Here is a 23,391-nt window from a genome sequence, read left to right as displayed (position 1 = left end):
TGTGCTGTACTGGCTATCACTTTCAAGACTTGTAAACAGCACCTTGCACTCTTTTTCCTTTCCCCACTCCTTCCTCCCTAACTGCTCCTTGCCATTGCTATTTCTGCCTATTTCTTTATCCCCACTCTCCTTTTTTTTTTTTTTCTGAGAGGCTTTTTCCCTGATAATGAATGTAGCATGTTTCCCTTTCCTTCAGCCTCTGAGGCTGCAGCCAAGTAAACTTTTGAGAACAGAATAGTCTCCCTGTCTTCTTTTCCTACTGGTGATATCTCAGTAGTAGCTAGCTAGGAGGAAATCCTGTTCAGTGTCTCCATCCTTACAGTGGCAATGTAAGCATTTATTCTGCTTGGCATTGAGACCCTGCAAAGAGAAGTAGGAGGCAGGCTCAGCTCACATCTGTTAGTTGCCCAAATGTAGCACAGAACAGGTCATTCTGCATTAATGAATTGAAATATACCGTTTTCTGTTGAGGTTAATCCCTAGCCAACCCAACAGCACATCACTGGGCCTAGTGCACGTCCACCTCTCTCTACTGCAGCATCATATTTCAGGTTCCTGGTTTTCAGTAGAAGAATACTTAGAATCTGTAAAGAAAATGGTTACTTTTTCTTTTTTCCCATTTCTTTTCTTTCTTCCTTTTTTCTTTTTTTTTTCTTTTTTTCCCCTAGCTGGTGAGTTACAGTTTGTTGAGAAATGCTTGAAATACTTTAGCTGAAACCTCTCAATAGGATCATCGTCAGAGAAATATGCTTTTTGAAGCCTGTAGCCTGGTCATCACAGTTCAGTAGCATCAAAGGCAGCAAAAAGCAAGGGGTTTAGAATGGAAAGCACTGGGAAAACTTCATTATCCCCATTGCTGCATTACCAGCCTTCTTCCTGGTTGCATCACACAGCTCTCCAAATCACAAGCAGCATTGTAGAGGTGGGAGAGTGGGGGCTTTAACAATCTCCACAACCTTCTGGTAAACCTAGGGCCTGAGTTAATTATATCTTGACAGAACCACCTTTGGCAGGTTGCCTGGAGCATTGCAACCACGGAGGATCATTTCTTGTCTCTTCCTGTATGCTAAAAAGAGGCAATACCCAGACTAGGAAGCCCTGAAGCTTTCTAACCCAGATGTAGAACAACAGGAGCTGGTCTGTAATTCACACTGCATACAAAAGGAGCGTGTTCACACCCTCAGAAACCCTTTTCTGCAACGAATAAGAGTTAAGACTCATGCTGAGCATTACTTTCAAAAGTAAAGCAAGAGTTTCCTGTCCCCAAGTGGATCTGAAATGAATAAGAGGAGGTGTCCTCATACATGCTGCTTGGTTTCTTGCATATTAGTTTCTCTGTGGCTGTCTTTTTACTGACAATTATTGTGTTCCACTGATGGCAAAACTGCCAAAATCCTTTGTGGAGGTGGAGAAATTAATTATTTTTGCTCAGGTCTGAGAGTATCAAAAAGGGAAACTTGAAACCTTTGTTCTGTTCAGTTTTATTCCACCCAGCTCTAAAGAATACAGAATGATGCTGTTCACTGGAGAGAGATGTACTGTATTATTTCAGAGGTTTATTGTTACCAATATAATTTGGGAATGTGCTTTGCTCCCTATGGAAAAAGAACTGTTTCACAATGTACTGTACTTTCTCTTCTGATGTTCTTGGTCCTGCTGGATGAATGTGCAAGCAGTTTGGATAGGACATTCATTCTCCTACAAAGTAGATAAAAATTATTCAGAGGATGTCCCTGGTCACATACTGATCTTGTTTTTCACACAGTGGAGCCCACAAATAGCTATAGCAATGCCTCCCATCTCCTGCCTCTCTCTACTTTCCATGATGTTAGGAACCATGTAGGTGTAGTGGAAGTGGCTATCAAAGTTGGGGTTCAGATGTTGCACAAAGCAGGGTTCTTGAGCTGTCTTCCTATGTCTTAAACACTTCACGGACACAAAGTGGCATAACAAATGAACAAATGTTATTTCCATAGAGTTCCTGTGCTTGGAAGTGTCTAGAGGATGTGTCAGTAACATGGTATAAGGTATCATAGGGTGCATGGAATCCTGTATCAAACCAACAGAGGCCAACCTGTTTTCTGGGGACACCTGGTTTTGGGAGGGGACCTGCCACCCAAAGATATGACTACTAATCCCACCCTCGCTCAGGAAATACAGTGGGGTTGTTATCCTTGAGTTCCATGACACCACTTTCAGGCCTGTCCATCTGGGGTATAATGAGATGTTGCATGAAAAGTTGGGGGTGGATGGGTGTTCTCAGGGGTATTTTCATGCATGGACATTTTTTTTGTTTTGTTTTTAAACAGTCACATTTCAGAGAATAGTAATGTACTAATTTCTGATTCTGTTCTGGTGGTTATTATTTTCTCAACAGGAACTGAAAGCAATTTTTTGAGGAAATCTTGCTTTTAACCACCTCTAAATAAAGGTATCTCATCATCCTATGGTTACACACCAGCACTTCCACCAGCTGTCCTTTACTCCCTCTTACATTACGCCCCAGGCCTTGCTGTTCAGAAGTTCACTTCAACTGACGACAGCAATATGGATGTACTGTAGCTGCCCAGCTGCAAAGAAAGGTCCACCACTTAACAGTTGGCAGGCATCTGATTTTTTTGCCTTGTAGTCACATCACAGTGTTGTTGCACACTGTAATGACCAGGGTGCCTTAATGAGGAAAACCTCTCGCCACTGATGATGCTAAGTTGACAAGTAGGATATCAATATCCAGCAAGGTCAGATGTCCTACCCAAGACTTTCCTTTCTGATGTATTAAAACTTTACAGACACAGAAGAGGAAAGAGTGTGGTGCCTTTTTGCTCAGGATTGTGTAGGCTTTCTTATTAAATCTGAGAACAGCAGACTGTAGCCATCAGCTCTTCCTCAGGAACACAGCCCAAGCAATGTAGTTTGTTTGGGACAGAATTGTCTGTTGGGAGAAACTGCCCTCACTAAGTGTTTCTAATACCCTTTTAGCTAAGATGGACAAATGCCCATAGTCTGAATACACAAATATATTTTGTATATGATTGCAGTAAAGTTTCAGTCCAGTTTTCCTAAGTTTAAGGCTTACTCATATTCCTGTGTACTATTTCATCAAGTTCCAGTATAACAAGAGATTTATTTGTAAGACCATTTTGTCTCTGATTTAGAATACAACAATGAACCATTTAATACTATTCTAAGAGGGGAAAAGTCATGTTTTCTTAAACCTGAATTTTAATGACCTTAGAGTGAAAACCAAAGTGAAATTAAAAAGAATTTTCAATGCCATGGATGGCCAAACCAAGAGGGGAAAGTATGTTACCCGATTTTTTAAGTTCAGTTTGAAATTTTACCACATTGAAAAAGCTTCACCCTTTCCCTTACATAAAGGACTTTGTTAGGATTTTTTTTTGCAGGAGCAAGATTTTATGCCTTGCTCATCTCACAAATGGATCTCAATCTCCTATAACCTTAATAGCAAAGGTTACAAAAGGATTCTTCAAAATTCAGTTTTCATAAGGAAAAGCCCTGGAGAACAAATGATATTAGTCCCGAGGAAATTACTTTTACTGCATGTATGTGACTGTAACAGACTGAGAACAAAAATCGATGGCTTATCCGCACAGCAAGAACCCTTGAGATTATGGAAAAGCAGAGCTTGAATAACTTATTTTACTTTCTGAAAGAGCACTGGGAGAAACACAAAACAAAACCAACACAAAAAATCAACCCATTCTCTGTGTAATGCTCTGTGCTTGCTGCAGCCTTATTTTCCCCATGTATATTGCAGTGCTGCAGAGTACCTGTGCCTAAGGGAACACTAACCTTTTCCTCAGGTGCAGAATAGGAACATGAGAAATTTAAGTTTTTGTTCCAGTGTGGATTTCCTGAGTGATCTTCAGTAATTCATTTAATCTTACCATGTATCAATTCCACGCTATAAAAGGAGGCTGTTATTTTCCATTCTTTTCAACAATGTTGTGAAAATGTATCGTAAAAAGTTCAAAAGATAAACAGCCATGGGAGCTATATGTAATTATATAGATATATAACTCTTCTTTCTCCTCTTTTTCTGTTTTCTTTTAGATACCTTTATTTGTGATTTTAGTAGAAAATAATGATACAGGAGCCTGTACTACTCTGGAGTGTCTTGAGAACTAATTGCATTGGAGTGTTTTCTCTGTGCAAGGAAATTGGGTTTCTCTTCTGGCTGGAAGCAGTATATAGACAGTGAAAACTCCCCTAGAAGGGAGTACATGGGCTGAGTGGCTTTCAGTACCTTTATATGATCATTTGACAGGGGAATATTGGTCTGCAAATTGGTGTAATTTAGGTCAGTTTCTATTGTGTGTATATATATATATATATCTACCAGCTGTCCTGGACACCAGACTAATGCTAGTTTTGAGTTTCTGTACAGATGATTCAGTGTTGTCAAGGTAATTTGCACTGGTCTGCAAGTCTTCTGAATTTCTATTAAGTCAAGTGGGTGATTTTAAGGGAGTTCTTCTGCCTCAATCCATTCACAAAGCAAACCCTGGCAATTGCTGTTGTGCCTTGGAGTTGTTAAGTCGGGTTTACTCAACCTGCAATTGCTTTTACTGTAAGCAGATAGGAAACAATGCATATGAGTTAGTGACTGTTCTGTTCATGTTTATCTCATATAGATGCAATGGATATACATATATATATCATTTAGCATACTTATTTTCACTAGAAGTTACTTTGATACTGGGGGCTTGTGAAAGGTTTCTGAGACCCATCTGAGTCTATTTAAATATTCAAGCTATTTTGTGACATGTTGTCCCTCTTCCTTGGGGTACAAGATGCTGACACAAAAAGATTTGAAGACTTTATCCCAACACCCCAAACTCAGTTTCAGTCCATGGCTCCGTAGGAGCACTCGGCATTTGACCAGACAGCCAAGAGAAATCATCACTTGACAGAGTGACTGACAGCTTTACTCATTTGACGTGATGAGTGCGTGTCAGTCTGTCAGAGCACACACCGTCGTTGAGCTGGCATAGGGTTGGTAGTCCTGTTTTCCTCCCTATTTCAGCCGTTCCTGTTTAATCACAGGTTTCCTCTTTTGTCTTTCCCAGGCAGTGTTACCATGGTAACGGTGTCTCTTGACCATGCTGCCTTCCTCCCATCAGGGCTACCCCTGTCAGCCTCCCATCAGCAAGGTTTCACCCATCTCAGAACCTCTCCCTTAAAGCTGCTTTACTGGCGCACGTGCGGGTAGTTGGCATAGCCCTCAGTAGAGGTGTCTCTGGACGTTGCAAATGGAGTTGCCAGACTGGCACATGGTTTTATGTTGCACGCTGCCACACATTAATCACTGGGATGCAATTTCCCATGCAAGGCATCTGCAGCAAACTGCTCTTGAAAAAGTTCAGCTAAAGCTACAGCTTTCTGTTAGGGTTTGTAGGCACTGATACAGCATGGTAGACACAATACTCTGCATCTGTCTTCTTTAAATAAGCCAAGAGTTTTTGTTTTCTGAAGTGACTTATGAGTTTGGCTTGTCAAGCACGTATCCCTTGAAAAAAAACATGCATTTTCAATATTTGTTAGCTAAATCAAACAGAAACAACCCTTCCTTTCCCTCACCAAAAATCTCCTCTTCTATTTAGACTTGGCCTGATCCTGGTACTCTCCAGCCTTGATTCACCAAAGCTAAACATGCCACTTCAAAACCACTTGCTATTGCCAGGATAGAGATTTTCCCAGGCAAATCATACAAAAAAAAGTTATAGTGTTTTCTATTTTTTTATTTTTATTTTTGAATTGTTTCTTGCTGGTTGCCCCTCAATCATTTTCCTAAACCCTTTTAGATCTATCTGGCTTTTGAAACAGAGTAATTCAACAGCTTTACATTTCTCTTCTCAGTAAGACCCAGTGGTTAGAAGAACATTTTATAGGGTTTGATGATTGTATTGAAAGGATTAATTTTTAAAAAAAAAAGGTTTCCATAAATATCTAAATGCATAAATGAATATATTTTTAATGAATTATGCAACAGTCTGTCACAACAGGCTATTTATACAAGAGATTTCCATTTCACACAAAATAATGCATCTGTTTATTAAAATAAGGATTAATTTCATGTGTGTTACATGTGCATACTGTTTTATACCTTTTTGTGAAGAACAGTAAGTTCAAACCTAAATGATAGACTACATACACGGTACAGCTAGTGAACAGGTGAATGGATATGAGGTAGTGGAAAAATATAGATAACATATACAGAAAGTATCTGGGAAGACATGATATAATTTATTCTGGAAATCTTGCTATTGAACAACAACTTACCTAAAACTAAGCTGAAACATATACAAGGTGCAAAATTAAGACTGTAAGAGAAAATTGTATACATCTTAAGATGTGTTAGTAAACTGGATGCTCTCTTTATGTAAGGTAGTCACTTGATATATGGGCCATGGGTGCTGCCTGGCATCACTAAAAATTCAGTGGAAAACTAGTGAAAGTGGTAGCTTATTGCTCTAATTGGTAGACTGAGTAAAATTGTACCCAACATATCTAATAATTTAAAGTATAGGAACATAATGATAGACTCTAAATTAGCTGATAAAAAAGAGTCCCTAGGGAGGCCATTGAGAATAATCCTCTGAAAGTGTCATCTCATTGTCTACAGCATTCAAAAAAGCAAGTTGAATTAGAAAAAAGGAAAGGACGAAAACTGGAGAGGAAAACCTCATGTCTGTGCCAAACTCCCTGGTGTATGTATATTCTGAACACTTTACAATTTTGGTCATACTACCTCAGAAACGTCAGTGAACAAAAAAGGCATGGAGAAGGGAAAGAAAAATGTCCAGGGATATAGCATAGCTTTCCAACTGAGTCAGAAGAGATGAAGTACACCATGCTTCATCTTTGCAAAGACAGAAGCACCAACAAGGGCTAAAAACCCACAAATGTTGTGAACAATTTGAACAGGGAGTTACTTTTGCTGTTTCTTATAACACTAAAACAAGGTGATTAGATAGCATATTTAAGACATAAATAAAGATTTTCATTTAGCATTTAGTTGAAGCTGTAGATCTCATTGTCACAAGATGTTGTGGATATAGAAATATAACTGGGCTGAAAAAACATAATTGGATTAAAACCAGGATTCAGCAAATTCATGGAGACACCTTCACCAACGGCCACTGAGTAAGAAGTCCAGATGCAGCTGTGGCTGAGGATCTGCTTGTGTTGTTAGGGCAGTATAACAGGGCAGGAGTGCTGTTTTCTCTTCCCATAACACCACTGGAAAATGAGGTTCACTCACCACTTTGAGTGAAAGACCTTTCACTCCACATGTACTTTGATCTGGTCCCACATAGCTGTTCTAATATACCTTCTGACATGATGAGATGGAGATAAGAGTGTTCCCCTGTTCGGGTTAGCTTGTCTTTCTCAACAAGGCTGAATAGACTGGAGCAAGTACTCTGCTAACACAGCTGCAATGCTCCATTGCTACAGAACTATTTCAACTTCTCAGTTGCATAAGGCTATTTCTCAATAGCCTCCATTTCTATGCTAACGGCTTTGTGCAGATAAAGTCAGCGTTCAAAATTCATATCTATTTATTCTTTGAGGGTAGGATTTTCACCAAAGAAAACCATTATTTAATTCATGTTGATATTTTATTTAGTGATGAGTTTTTAAAAACAACAACAACAAATTCAATAATTTAATTTAAGTGAGAGCACATAAAGTTACTAGTCATTATAACTTAGAAATGTCCCTGACCTATGAAGTAGTGGTAATAATATGAAATATAATAGGTCAAATTCCCATAGAACTGTATAGAGGTTGAATTTGATTTTAAATAATACTTTAAATCTTTTCCATCAAAGCTCTCAAAGTACTTTGGACTTACATGACTTAAATCTCAGCTGGGTTTTGGAAGCTTTTTTTCCGAAAAAAGTATCACCATAAAATGGTATTTTTTCAAGTTCGCTTTTATAGACTTTTTTTCCCTGTTGCTTTGGACATAAATTACTTTTTCATTCCTGGTAACTAAAGTCCTGGGTGGCATTCACTGTCTGGAAGTATCTACAGGAAATAGAAAAATTACAGTTTATTCTGATACAGTGGGATACCTATGAAAATGTTCCTATGCACAGCAGTCCTAGCGAGACTTTCAGTGAACTCTGTTACACTGTTCATTAATTACAGAAGAAAATCAGGTCAAGAATAGATTCCTGCCCCAGAGATTATTATGTTCCTGTTACAGCCATGTTGTGCTGAGAAATAGCAAACCCCATCTTTTCACTTCAGATAAATTTCAGTTTGCACCGCCAGATAACAATATGCAGTGTAGAAGCCTCTAACGTAAGCCAGCCTGTGGACAAAATTTCTCCAGATAGACATAAAATTGTATCAACAACAAGTCCCCATAATGTATTTTCTTCTCCAAAGCTAGTAAGAATTTTGCTTTTGTTTGCAGTAATAGTAATGTAACTTCAGCATTGATACCTACTTGAAAATGTGCATGTTCTTGCTTTTTCATGTTATTCTCTGAATGAAAATGTGAATGACTTCGGTTCTTCATTTTGTTTTCAGTTTTGGGGGAGCAAGGCAGATGGGAGCTCTTATTATGTTTAAACTGTTTATGCCGGGGAACTGCAAGTGGAATGTCACATACTTCTTCATCAGTCATAATAAGTCAACGTATGTGAAGAGTTCAAGATGTTCTCTTCAGCAAAGCAAGGCAGCATGCAATGGAGAGAACAACTCCATGGTTTTGTGTTCACAAATAACTGCAAATACTTAAGGAAATGACAGCGGTACAAATCTGAACAACATAATGCTCTGCCAAGGTCAGATAGCAGTGTTAGGTGCATAATAATGACTAGTGCAATGTACTAACCTGAAGTACTGCTCAGTTTTACTTGTCTCACCTCAACCAGGATGAAGAAGTAAGAAAAACCCTGAAGTGACAACAAAAATGATTAGTGGTATGCAGAGAGTTGCTTGAAATGTAAGATTAAACAAGGTAGAAGTAGCTAATTCCTAGGCTGTGCAACAGGAAACATGATAGGTGTGTAAGAGATGAGTCTATAGGAGAAAGTCTGATAGAGGAAATGGATTGTACGCTTGTTTACTTTCTTATACACTCATGCACTGTGTAGATATAGAATGCCAAGTAAGTAACAGCTTGCAAAACTCCTATCAGGCTCTTTTTCCATATATTATTCAGCACAGAAAAAAATTATGGAACTTATTGCTACAGGATATTATTAAAACAACTCGCTGATAGCAGTGAAAACAACTGCAGTAGAGTATGAAAAATGGAAACACTTATTTTCTAAAGGACACAGTTTTATGAGAGCTCAACCCTTGCACTTCAGGATATAAATTAAGAACTAATTAAGTGGGAACACAAATTAACTTTCATCTTGGTCATAAGGGTATTTATTGCTTGCGCTTCAAAGTCCTGTCAGACAATGGCTGACACTGGTGATGTGTCTGACAAGATGTGACACAGGCCTGATCTGGTACAGCAATTTCTCCAAAAAGTAGAGAGCAGCAGGGTTGTGTTGTTCCTATCATATATTATCTAATATGCTTGTCAACCACAAAAGTGATGAAGTATTAAGAGGTTATGTTTTTAAGAAGCTTCATATTCCAAGAGACTGAAATATAGAGTAGGGTTTAGAAGACAAATTCTTTGGATCTGAAGTTTAAGTGGGAACAATGAAAAAAGTGGTAAAGTTTGGATCAGATCCCAGTTGTCTGATCTGTTCTGCATTACATAGATTTTTCTCAATAACACATTCTCTAAAGTGTTATCTAATGATACCATCACTGGCCAGAAAGGTCCTTAGTTACTCGACATAAATGTACCAGGCCTGCTGTCCACAGCACGTGACTGCACCTTGAGGAATAATCTGTTTAAACAAGTGAGCCTAGGTTTGGTATTGCACAGCTGACCTCTCAGCTCCATCGCTTTGCAGCTTAAAATTCTGAGCACTTACCAGGTATTTGGGCAGCTTTTGCAGCCTGCACTGAGCAGCATGCTGCTGCAGCTACATTGCCACACTCTATGGAAAATAAAACAAGCTTGGAGCCACCTCAAGGCTTTTCAGTGGTGCTGGCAAAGCTGAATGAGGTCATCCTCAAGGAGCCAGTGATCAACTCTGAAGATAGTAAGGAGTGGAGGAGGGCTGAGCTGAACCACTGAGGAGAACTGGGTGAGGAAGGACAGAAAAGCTGCACAGCTTTAGGAGCTGCAGATAAAAGCAGGAGAGCTGGAGGGGTTCCTGGAGTTTCTGTGGCCCTGGGAGAGGCCCATGGGGGTTGTAGGGTCTAGTGCAGCCTTTGGAGGGCTGTGGGTGCTGCAGGACTATTTCTCTCTTTCCTGTCCCTCAGTTTGTCATTTCCTGGAAGAACCACCCCCCCTGCTTCTTTACCTATGGCTGTTTCTTTTATAGTGCTGGAGCTCCTTCCTCCTGCCTCAGGTGACCATGTACCTGTGTACCCTTGCAAGAAGCCCCCTCACCCTTCTGCAGTATTTTCCTTCTCCTCCTCTTCCTCCCTCGGCAGCTTTTGCTCACTTGAGCTGTCAGTGTTGTATGAGGAGGGAGGGCTGGGGACAGGGCAGGGGCAAAGCCTTCTGCAGCAGAGGAAGGGCAAATGTAAGTGGGTGGGGAGAGCAGTGACAGAGGATGTGGCTGGTCAAACCTGGAGGGTTACTACAATCTGTTGCTCAAAGGTCAGTCACTCTCTCTCCTCTATTTCTCCGAAGCAGGGACTCAGGGATGCTTAGTAGTCAGCTGCCTTAGGCAAATGCTGGCTTTGTCTATACATAGATCCAGTCTTGTACTTGGGTACATTTGTCTGAGCTGCAGTCACCTCTTTGACTTACAGAAATAGTCTGAGCTCACCCTGGGGGGATGGAAGCTGGTGGTGGGTGGGAATTAAAGGGAAGGATTACTGTTGCACCCGCAGAAGGCTCCTGCACATTGCCAAAATTGTTTGTCTGAGACTTAGACAAACATCTTGGAAAAATCCAGTCAACATACTTGTATGCATCCCACAGTCAAAGCGCAGGCATGTATTTATCAGAAACCTATCACGTACCAGATGGTAGAATAAAGTGGTTGTTTAAACACACTGTGACTTAGGGTAACCTGGCATAGCACATTCTCAAAATATGCTGCATGTGTTTCTTCACAGATCTCAACTAAAGTATAGCAATGAATATCTTCTTAAAAATCCTGGTAAAACAACATGTCTTTTGTTTCTTATATGTTATCTAAGAGTTGCTACAGCAAATACAGGGAAAGAGATCAGTAATTGGGCTTCTCTGAATACAAGCAATGCTGAAAGAACAATATTCTTTTAAAGTAGGGGGCCTCCAACCAGCGCAGCAGGTTAAGTCCTCGGGGACTTGCATATTAGAACTTACCCAAAGCGCTAAAGTGCCACGAGGTTGACTGGCTGCTCTCCACAGCCCGTGACCTTTCCAATATTCTGGCCCAGAATGTATGCATGAGCTTTGCCTACGCACAGAGATTTGTTTAGATTTGGTTAGCATGGAGAGAGCATGCTTCTAGAAGTGGCATGCTGTAGTGAGTTCATGTTCCCCGTTTTGGGGCTCAATGGGGAAGCGATGTCTGCCTGCATCGTCAAAACGCTCTCTGCCTAGCATCTGTGCTTAAAGGACAGCCCTCGCTCCCCACCTTACATGGCTGTGTTGACTTACATCCATTGTTGGGTTATAAGATAAGTTCAGGAGTTTCATAAGACAATGATTATAAGCAGTTCTTTTTAATAAGTAAAGCAAAATCTACTGGGAAAAGACAACTTATTCTCTACAACATGCCACAGCCTTGTGTTGATGGGTCAAATTCCTGTGATTCAAAGCCCTAGAGGAACTCCCCAAAGCTTTAATCATTGAGAATATGCAATGTGTATAGCACCAGCTTCCTTGGGGGTGAGCATCTCTAAGATTTTCATCAAACCAAGTATATGGTAAGAAAATGTTTCTTATTGAATTTTGACAAGTATACTTCCATAGTTTCTTAATTACTTTTCTCAGTTCCCAAATATTCAAGTAAAAAGAAAAATAGAAAACATTGCACATGAATATTTGGTACAGGTTTTATTGTTTGTATTTTTTCTCTGTTATATAACTGCTTTTCCCTTCACTTGAAAGTGTTATTACTCATGTGTGATTCATTATCCTCTCCCCCACCTCCCATCTCTGTTTTTTTCCCTTCTGAATATGATCTACTAAATTTTATGACAATATTTTCTGAATTACTTTCCATTTCTTCTAATGCTGTGGAGGGAATACAGGCAATACAGCAGGTTTCTAGTCTCACTTACCTATTATGTGAGGAATTATGAACTGAATTCTGCTTGTGGAATCTCCTCTTCAAATAATGTCCAAAGAGACTTTTACACTTCAGCTGGTTTTCCTTATAACAAATTTTGGTTGCCAGATTTATTGGTGTGATGCCCATGCTAGAATCCACAAACTTGGCTCTCAGAATTTGCTGGGTGACAGTCAGAACAAATCTCTGTGTAAACCAAAAGTGGGCTGCATCTGAAAGCAACTGCAAGACAATAAACATGCAACTCTCTGTGCAGTTGTACAGAATCACTCTCTAGAGAAAAACAACAACAAAACTTCTAAATCTGTCAACAGTAGTTTTATCAGTAGGCAAGATTTCTTGTGAGTACTACCCCATCCTGTCAAGCATATGGTCAACGACTTGCTGTGTCAAAGGAGCAATAGCATGTCTGTGAAATGCAAAACACCACAGGATCAATTAAAGCAGAAAAAAAATACTAAACAACACAAAATGCATCAGAATGATCTTTTCTTCCAACGCAAGGCCTCGCATAAAATCTGAATTTTCTTGATCCCGTTTAGTCTTTTTCATGAAATCTACGTAATCTCTGCCTTGCTATTTCAAATGGCTTTGATATATATACATGCATATATATATCTTAAAATCTGTGTGTCACTGCTGCTCTTTCCCCATGAGCTAAACATATGTAGTTCTTTGCCGCTATCTGAAGTTTATTTTCCCTGTCCCTGAGAATTAAAAATAATGATAACTCCTTCAGATATTTGCCAGGAGTGTTATGAATATGCTGGCTTGGGACCAGAAGACAAAGGATGGCATCTTGATGCTCTATCAAGCCTTGCATTCTGGAACCTCTGTGATTTCACTGTTCTTCATCTGTAACTACAGGGTCCTTTGCTGAGGAAAACATGCACAAAACCGCACAGTTTTGCATTTAGACTTTAAAGTGATGTGATGATACCTGGGCACTACAGGCTCTTCTCAAGTTTGTCTTCTCCTGTCTGTAGAACAGGATTTTGTAGGGACCTATGGTGATGGAAAGCCTACCAGTCATAAAGCCTGAGACTCTGGTTGGATAACCTTACAGGGGCATGTGATTTGGTGTTCTCTCCATAAATTGGAAAAAAATGGGAGGAGCATATTTTATCAAAGTGCTACTTAGTAGTTAGTTATTTTTACATTAATTATGGCAGAAAGAAAAGAGAACAAGTCTTATCATCAAGATTAATTGTAGAATAGGATTAAACACTTGTTTCTCACAAACCTAATTTATAAACAAATATATGGAATTATTGATAAATGGTGTTCGTGAGATGAATACTCAATTTCTATCCCATTTCAGGTATTAAATGAGGTTGCCAAAATAGAAAAAAAAAAAAAAAAGGAACTACACTTTGAAATAAAGCAATTTTTATTTCATTGTTATTTTTCTATTAAGAATCTTTATTATATTTTAATCTAATTAAATAAAAATAATAACTTCATCAACTTCTAAAATAACTTCTAAAATATACAGATGAATAGCAGCGCTTCATAAAATGAAAGGTAAATGAGCAAAAGCATACATATTATTAAAATATGTCTGTCACTAGTTTTAACAGTAACTCCCTTTCTACATGAAAGAAAAGCTATTGTTTGTTCAATATTCATATAGTGCAGAGCATTCTGGTCTATGACTCTTGGGCACTGCAATAATTGGTAATGAATTAGTAGAAGAAATAATGAGTTATTTAGAAACCAATGTCTTCAACAAGAAGTAAGGTGTCATCATGGCATTATGCAACCTATTACAACACAGAAAACTTCAAAGGATATTATCATTCCACAGTTGTAAGATAATAGTAGATCATTATTAACATAGTTTAGTAATCAGACTTAAAGGGATAATTCAATAGTATATGATTATTTAGTGAAGAAAACCTTCCTCAAACAATATTATTGTTTAGGTAGTATCAAAAATGCTTTAAAATGAAGAAAAAATACAAAATTAAGTAAATTGGATAGGACAATATGGTTAAATTAATAAAAAGATTCTGTTAAGAAATGGTGTTACTAAATCAAAGTATGGGATTTAGAAAGAACTCTCACAGTCATTTGCCAGTTGCTGCTTAGAGTCATGAAGGCATCCTTATGTGCATAATTTTAGAGAAGATAGAATATTTTTCAAGGTCGAGTTACAATAACTCTGTGTTGTATGAACGTCAAAATGGCTAGATGAGCTCCAATATAAGAGGGTTAGTGTTAAAAATACTGAAAGTTTAAAAAAATCAGTCCTGTTAAGTACTATAAAAGGAAAAAGTTGAAAGTAATTAACGTGAAGAATTGTTTACCTTAAGTGCAGTGAGGTATTTGCATCACTTGTTTTATATTGTAGATAAGAGATGCCTTCTGAAAATATCGTCAAATGCGAAACACATATGGCAAAAAAAATGAATAAATAGTGACCAATTTAAAGTACAAAAAAGAAAAAAAACCACAAAAACAAAACAAACAACAAAAAAACTCTGAGCTTTGGTATTTAGTTAGAGTAATCACTATCTATTTTAATTACAGACCCAGAATGGAAATGCAGCAGAATTTAAAAGAACATGGTATTTGCACACATTGAAAGGCTTCCCTAAACAGAAACGCAGGACACATTGAAAAAGAGTAGAAATGGATTTCTACATTTTATATAACACAGGCATGAAGGTGTAAGCAAACCTAAGAATTGTAGGAAAATTCTCCTTCTTTTGCCCCTCATACACACAGATGATACCTATTGTAAAAGGGAGAGTGCTAGTTTTCTCTTTTGCATATGTTAACTTGATACACACATACAGGACGAGAGGGGCTGAGAATGAGCTAAATTGAACTTAAAATAAAATAACGGTGCTGATAGTACTAGTAAATCCTTTGCTGTATTCAAATTGGCAATTAGTTTTAGTATGGCTAATGACATAGTCCTATGACAGTAGCATGGGTATGGCTTTAGTATGGCTAATTGCCAGGACACCTCTAGTGCCCTGGCAATTCTGTGACCTTTAGAATGAAAGGTAACCTTAAGATAATAAACTCAGAAAGATATGACACGGTACATATTGCTGTAAGGTCCATACACAGCATACTGTTGTCAGGGAAATGCACTGCAAAAATTATGACCTCATTGCACTTTAGCAAGAATAGGAACTGTGAACAAGGTAACTTATTAAATTAGGTTATGATTAAATTCAGCTTAAAAGACAGAATGCAAACCATATCTTCTTCTAGTTGCAGTACTCCCCATGTGAACAGAGGCGATTAGTTACCAAGGCAAATTTGCCTCAGATATCAGATGTAAATCCTATAATCCAGTCTGATTATTGTTTTCAAGAGAAAGATTTAAAAATCTGAAGATTGCTACAGAGTAGTCACTTTTCTTTTTTTGCTTCTGTCATAACCTTCTCAGATACTATATGGAATAAGAATCCTTCGCAGAGATCTGTGGAGGCATGGTAGGGCTATTGATTTTGGATATCCCTAAAATCAGAGCCTGGCATGAGTCTGAATCTGTAGAAAAATGATTTGGATTCCAGTCAGGTTGCTATTCTAGAAAAGCAATTTTTTCACTCTTCAAGGATAGGTTTTGACTTCCTTTGAAGCTGAGAAATTCCCAATGGAGTCTTTTAGAAATAAATATTGATTTCTTCTTTTCTCTGTCCTTTAGACTAAATTGCAGTAGTCCCTCTCTTATCTGTCCTTGCATTTTTTCATATGGTTGTCAGTATATGTTGGTATGTTTGATTATTAGGAAAGCTCCAAAGTCCTAATTCTGTTATTCATAGTTCTAAATAGTTCTTGTCTTAAAGGTTTTAAAGGAAGTATCTCTTCCTTAGGAAAAAAGCATCAAAGGACTAAACACTCTCATTTATATTAGGTAACATTTCAAATACATCATCAGTTCAGGCAAATTCAACTCACAGTACATTTTGATCATTCTGTGATGAAATCAGGTATATCCATCTGATTCTGGACAACTTTTAAAATTGATTGGAACTCCATCCAGATGTATCAATCATGTGGGCCCATGTGAACTGCATGAGGTTCAACAAGTCCAAGTACAAGGTGCTGTACCTGGGACGGGGCAATCCCAGACATGAGCACAGGCTGGCAGAGGAAATCATTGGGAGCAGCCCGGCGGAGAAGGACTTGGGGGTTCTGGTGGACAAAAAGCTCAACAAGAGCAAGCAGTGTGTGCTTGCAACCCAGAAGGCCAACTGCATTCTGGGCTGCATCAACAGAGGGGTGGGCAGCAGGTGGAGGGAGGTGATTGTCCCCCTCTGCTCTGCATTTGTGAGTCTGCACTTGGAGTGCTGCAAAAGGAGTCCCGGCACAAGCAGGATGTGGGTCTGTTAGAGTGGGGCCAGAGGAGGGCCACAAAGATGCTCAGAGGGCTGGAGCATCTCTCCTATGAAGAAAGGCTGAGAGAGTTGGGGATGTTTAGCCTGGAGAAGAGAAGGCTCCAGGGAGACCGCATTGCAGCTTTTCAGTACTTAAAAGGGGCTTATAAAAGAGACGGAGAGTGACTTTTTGCTCAATCAGATAATGACAGGACAAGGAGGAATGGTATTAAACTAAAAGAGGGGAGATGTACATTAGAGGTTAGGAGGAAATTCTTCACTCAGAGGGTGGTGAAGCACTGAACAGGATGCCTAGAGAAGCTGTGGATGCCCCATCCCTGGAAGTATTCAGGACCAGGCTGGATGGAGCTTTGGGCAATCTGATCTCATGGGTGGTGTCCCTGCCCCTAGCAGGGGGGTTGGAACTGGATGGTCTTTAAGGTCCCTTCCAACCCGAGCCATTCTACGATTCTATGATTCTGTGATCAATAAACAGGCCTTAGGCTTTTCCACTGTTTTTACTTTTACTTGGTACTGTTTAATTTTCTTTAAATTTAACAATGAACACAATTCATTGTTACCCAGAACACAGTTTTATTCTGGGTAATGACTCCACCATTTAGGTTGGGTAAGTGACTCTACATATTATCTACCCATCCATTAGGTGGTATCTAACTTTCGGAAAAATAAAGCTTTTTATGCTTTACTCTTCTTTTCCTGTTAATATTTTAAAATCTAATTTAATATTGCTAATTACACTATATCATGATTGAGGTAGCATTAGGGGATTTTTTTTTTTATATATATGGGAAAACTTACCTCTGATAGTATTCCATACTTGCTTAAGTTCTACCTTTTATTTTAAGTTTATACCTAACTTTCATTTGTGGATGTGTGTCCCACTATGACTTAAATGTGGAAAGCCTTCATTCCACGAGCTAATTTTAGTTTCAAAGAAAAACTTTTAAATTCACCATAAAAATGAGTATTCTACTTAATCTTGGCATTACCCTAGATAACTTTGAAAATATCTGTAACAAAGTTCTTATTTATGCTGGTAATAGTAGTTCCTAATTTAAATTCTCAGTTTTAGCTCCTCATCTTTATAAACATTCACATATTTTGTAGTAAACTGTTCTTGCTGAGATCTATATTCATCACTTCACCTAGAAGATCAATGCTTGCTGGAGTTTAATGGGCCCATCTTGCTGAGGCAGAATCATATAGCTTTCTATGGCCAAAGGCACACCAGGGTGCGATGTAATTTCTCACAACTAGTGCTCTTAATTCCTCTTCCTAAATGACAGGTATCTACTTATGGCAAGACTGGGAGTGGACCTAGATATAAAAATGAGACTCTGTTTGTCCATAAGAAGATGTCTTCAGGCTCTAAGTTTGTATCCTCTGCTTAATCATGTGTTATTGTAAAATTGGTAAGAATACCTGTATACAACTTACAGGACTTCTAGCAATATTAAGACATGGAGCTTTGCGTGAATGTATAGTTCTTGTAGGTTGAGAATTAGAATTGTTGGCTAGTCTCTTAATACAAAAAACATTTGTGCCTCTGTGATTGTGTGACAGTGGAACAAAAAATACTTGAGTATTTACCACACTAATCTCAAAACCTGCGACCTTCCATGGAAACTGCACTTCCTTGCACGTGCAAGGGAATGACAGGGAAAGTGGCAGACTGGTTATTTGTTCATAAATGGAAAAACTTTCCCCCAAATAAAGTAGAATGACTGTTTGTTTTAGTAATTCCTAGCAGCCTGGAGGCATGCCTGCGGCCAGTCACATCATTTGCAGCTTCCTGGGTGCATTTGTAAGCACTCGTCATAAAAGGTCCCATTCATTTGGATACATAGAAGCTTGAATCAAAGCGTTCTTTATACAAGTCTTGAAAAGATGCTGTTGAAGTTGTGCTTTAAGAATAATTATGGTTGAATCTTTGTTCCATTATATCTTATCAGATTAATGCAGCAACACAGCCACCTAAATAGCCAAAGCTGAAATTAAGTCATGGGAAGAAAAGTGGAAGAATAAAGGACTGTCCTTTCTTTTACTGTCTTCTGGAACATTTTAAAGGGACTATTTGCTAACAACAATATATTTTTCTCCTAGAAAATAAGATCCACTGAAGTCTAAGGGCTTTAGCTTAGATTGCAAGAAGAACAAAATAATCAAACAAATGTAATAAATTTAAATGTGAAAAGGACAGTGGTGTGTGCAATTCTGCGCATGATGCAGATCCAGTTGTTTGCTTATATAGCTGAAAAATTTCATATCCCTCAAAAGCTTTTATTCCGGTGTCATCACAGGAGACTGTTTCATAGCAGCTTCACAGCTCTTGAGAGTTATTGTTCCAATGTCCTCATAGGCCATACCTATTCTGTGTCCTGGGCATTTGGTAGGCTGACACATGGAGATATCACAAGAACATGAAGCGATGAAACATGATGCAGGCAGACTGAGCTTAATTCATGGGCTTTCAGCAAAGCTGCTTCCAGGTGGGATTCCATCCTATACTTACAATAAAATGCCAACTTACCCCAGGGCATTTTTGGTTTAAATTAGCCTGGTGAGATAGTTATTGAGGTGTGTGCCCACTACAGCCTGTGGCTTATCACTGGCTTAGGAAACTAGAGAACTTATATCAGTGCAGGAAATACAATGAGTCTTTGAACCTATAAATCAATTGATCTTGGAACAAGTGCTCTCAATAACAGTGGATGCTGCAGAGGAGGTAAGTCCTTTGGCATGCCTGTCTTCTCTCTGGAGCATATTAGTTTTGCTTGTGCTATGATTTAAACAGTTGCTCATTTTTCACATATTGCATCTGGAATGATTCCAAGGAAACTGGGAGATAGTTTCATTGACATCTGGTTACTGACATATTAACAAGGACTTTGGCTTCCATTTCTCACATTTCTTCCTAAGATCTTTATATTGTTGAATAGTACCAGCATGAGGGTCAACAAAATTTTACAGCTTCCTGCAAAATCAGGAACTGTAAGAACTGGTCACTTTGAGGTGTTTCTACTCCATTACATGATAAAATATACTCTTATTCTCTCTTTTATTTTTTATTTTTATTTTTTTTATATGCTGATATAAAAAGAGCTTTCAACTTGATTCCTTGATTCCTGCAAGTGTTTGTGCTAGGAGAGATCTTGTTGCATATGTTCACAGAGGGTGAACATAAAAGGGGCCCAAAGATAGACAAAAAATCTGTTTGATTTTCTGACAAATAGTTACAGAAACACTTTGCATATTTACCCATTTTATAAAAGAAACATTGCTATGCAACGAAAATGTGTTTACAGTAAAATGACATAGACAGTAGTGCTTGCAACATACTTGAAAGAGTTGGATTTCGGAAGCAGCTCATTTGCATGGAACACAAGAACGTTTGAAGGCTATGAGACAGCATCAAGGGATAAAAAAAAAAAAATCCACTGGGACCAATCTCCATTAATTTTAGTTTAGTTTGGTTTTCTTTTCCTCTCAGGAGTGAATGTTTGTTTTGCTATTAAATCAGTTCATGAAATCATCGTGTTCTCAAAAGTATAGTGAGTAAGTGCCTTGCTGCCAGATTAGTCTAAATACCCCTTGAATTGATGGTAACTTTTATTATATACACAGCAACTTATATTTCTATCAATTCATAAAAATAAATTCATTCTTACTTATGGGGTAGTGCTCTTTCTCAGTTACAGCCTGAGAGCAGCTGATTTTTTACTTAGTTATCCCAATAGATGGTTGGCATCCATATTTCAGCCAGGCTGTGCCTCAGTGAGGCATCAAACTGAAGCCAAATTGATGTAGCACAACCTCGTTACTAAAGAGAATGCCTAGAGTTTAAAAAGTATTGGGTCTTTGACATGGAAGAATAAGATGCTGCAACGGAGAACTTTTAAACTCAGCAAGATGATGGCTTTTAACTCTGTGAGATCTGTGTAACAATCTCAGCGTATCTGAATGAAAGATGTCTTCAAGCACTAATGTTAATAGTATGGTAAATGTAGCTTTTACGATGCATATATAAAACAGAAAATAATTGTATTATGTAACTAAACAACTAAAATTCTTCTTTCCAATCCAATGCTTTAAACTGCTATGTGAGAAAAAAGAGGCTTTGGAAACCTAACCAACAGAACAAGTTTCAGTTGCTTTTAGTTAACGTGAGGTTAAATATATTTTCCTCTGTGACTTGGTAGCAGAAGCGATAGACTTTCCTTTCTGGATAGCTATGTTAGATAATGCCTGGGTTTAAAAATGAAAGCCATTACCCTTTCCATATAACTGTGTGGCAGACTCTAGTTTCTTGTGCGTTTTCACAGAAAATGTAAACTTTTGCTGCTGGTCATGGTTGAAGAGATTAGGGTTTGCTGTTGTATTTGATTCTATAGTTTATGGATTTGCAGATTTGAACCTAAAGGTGAAAACAGAAAATTGTCTTATATTACTCTTCCAGGAAACATAGAGATTCTTCAGTGGTATTTGCTGAGGCTTGTATTATTCCTGCTCTGTGCCTTGAAAAGGTGACACTAGAGTTGTTTGAGGCTAAGGAGAAGGAAACTGTATGCCAGCCATATAAGCAGGTAAAGCATGAGTTACTGCTCCACTCTGGAGAAGGTAAGAAACAGCAAGTTAACATTTTCACAAGGAACGTTTGTGTTGGCCTATTTCATGACACACACACAAACAAAATGGCTACAAAAATTGCAGCACGCCCATCAATGGAGAACATATTTTGTTTTTCCATAAGAACAAATTGGACTACCATATGTCAGTAAGTAATAAGATATTAACAGTGATCCTGTTTTGAGATAGGGAAGATCAACTGAATTCTCATGTTTCTTAAAATCATTTTAATATGATTAAAAATCCCCTCTGCCCACAGCTATGCTGTCTTTCTTCATATGTAAAATTCACACAACAGTTAATAAAGATGTCCAGTATCTCTCATAATAAATGATCTATCTCTAGATAAGTTTATGGTGACAGTTTAAAGTAGACAGTAAGAACAGACGTTAATAGTAACAAAGGTGAGGCATAGGTACCTATAATTAGGCCAAGTAAAAGCAATTCTCACCTGTGCTGCTAGGGGCACCACTGTCCCAACAGATTTTTTTTTTTTTTGGTTTACGGGGTACATCTTGTCTGCACCAGCAATACTGCGTGGGTCGGAGTTCTAGCTGAGAGATGTTTCATTCAGAGCAAATATTGAAACTTTACAGATGGCTGTCTGCAGCTGTATTGAAAAGACAAACAGCCTCCAGACAAGCCAGCCCCACAGAGCTTTTACTTGCTGAGTTTTAACAAGGTAAATGAATAGCTAGGCAGATGGAGAACCAGAGCTGGGATGAGAAAGTAATAGATGCTGCTGGAAATAGGTGTGCTGATGGTGCTCAGAGTGGACCCCTTCAGCTCCCTGTGCAATGAGGGGGCAGCGAGGATGCATAGTGCTCTGCTGAAGCCGAGAGCACGACCCACCAAAAGTCTGACTTGGCAGCTTTCCAGGCTGGAAGGAAGCAAGAGGGCTGCACATGCACCCGGACAGGCAGAGCTTGGCAGCCAGGTCCTGCCCTGACAAACCCCATGGGGAGTACCTGACTTCTGCTGACACTCAGCCTCTGTCTTCCTTACAGAGACAAAGCTCAAGTGGTTACACAGGCTGAGGTTGTCTCAGCCAACTGGTGCTTAAAATCTGTGACCTGTGACTCAGCTTTCCTTTTGCCACGTTCCTTTGTAACCATGGCTGCTTATCCGACCACCACAGCCATTTCCAGCTGTGTCCCTTGCCTCTGCATCTCTCTTTATTTCTATGAGGACATGCTTCAGGCATAAATATCCCCCAAAGTATTAATTGAAAGGTGAAGAACCAGCTGCGGCTTCTGATTTGCCTTTGTTTTTATTGATAATGCCATTCTTCAAAACTGTGGAAGTTTGATCAGCAGAGTCTGTCTCTGCTGCAGAAGGAGGCCAACAGCCACTGAGAAATATGTCTGGGTTGCTTGCTAAATCTGTCCAGTTTCAGCCAGCAAGTACTTAAACTAATTTCTGGCAATAGCTATTTAAATGGCCAAAGCTTAAAATAAGCAACATGATAAAGTCTTCCCCTGCATTTCACTTTTCTATCCTCATTTTTTTCCCCCTTCAAATTGGAAGACTGTGGTCAATGGGGATAATACTTCATTATGTAGGTGGAAAACAGGAAATATATTTTAGATGACCTGCTGAACAAACTAATCTTATTCAGAAAGAAATATCTTCCTTTTCCTGGACACATAGAAAATCAGATGCATGGTAGGGCCAGAAGTGGAAAAAAAGAAAAAAAAAAAAGTGGATTTTGCCTTGGGTTCAGTTCATTACAGTGAAATTCACTCCTGTGCCATGAATGAGGAGGATTCATGTCACACAGATCCTAGGTAAGTGCAAATTTTTGGTGAATATCATGCCATGTTTACTGTGAAACAGAATTTTTATTTTTAGAAAGGTCAAAAATGAGCTCTTCTGCTAAAGAGTGGATTTCTCTCAGTTACAAGGGTCATGCATTATGATATGTCAAAAGTTGAAAAGAAGAAAAAAAGACTTGTATATCATAAATATATAACTTTATTATGTTTTTTTTTTTTTTTTTTTCTGCCTAAGGACATGGCTGTATACCCCATGAACTTGCTATATACCTTTAGGGCTGCAATAGA

The sequence above is a fragment of the Anser brachyrhynchus genome (assembly GCF_964034855.1).
Source record: "Anser brachyrhynchus genome assembly, chromosome: 1".
NCBI lineage: Eukaryota > Metazoa > Chordata > Aves > Anseriformes > Anatidae > Anser > Anser brachyrhynchus.
This window is presented reverse-complemented; position numbering follows the sequence as displayed.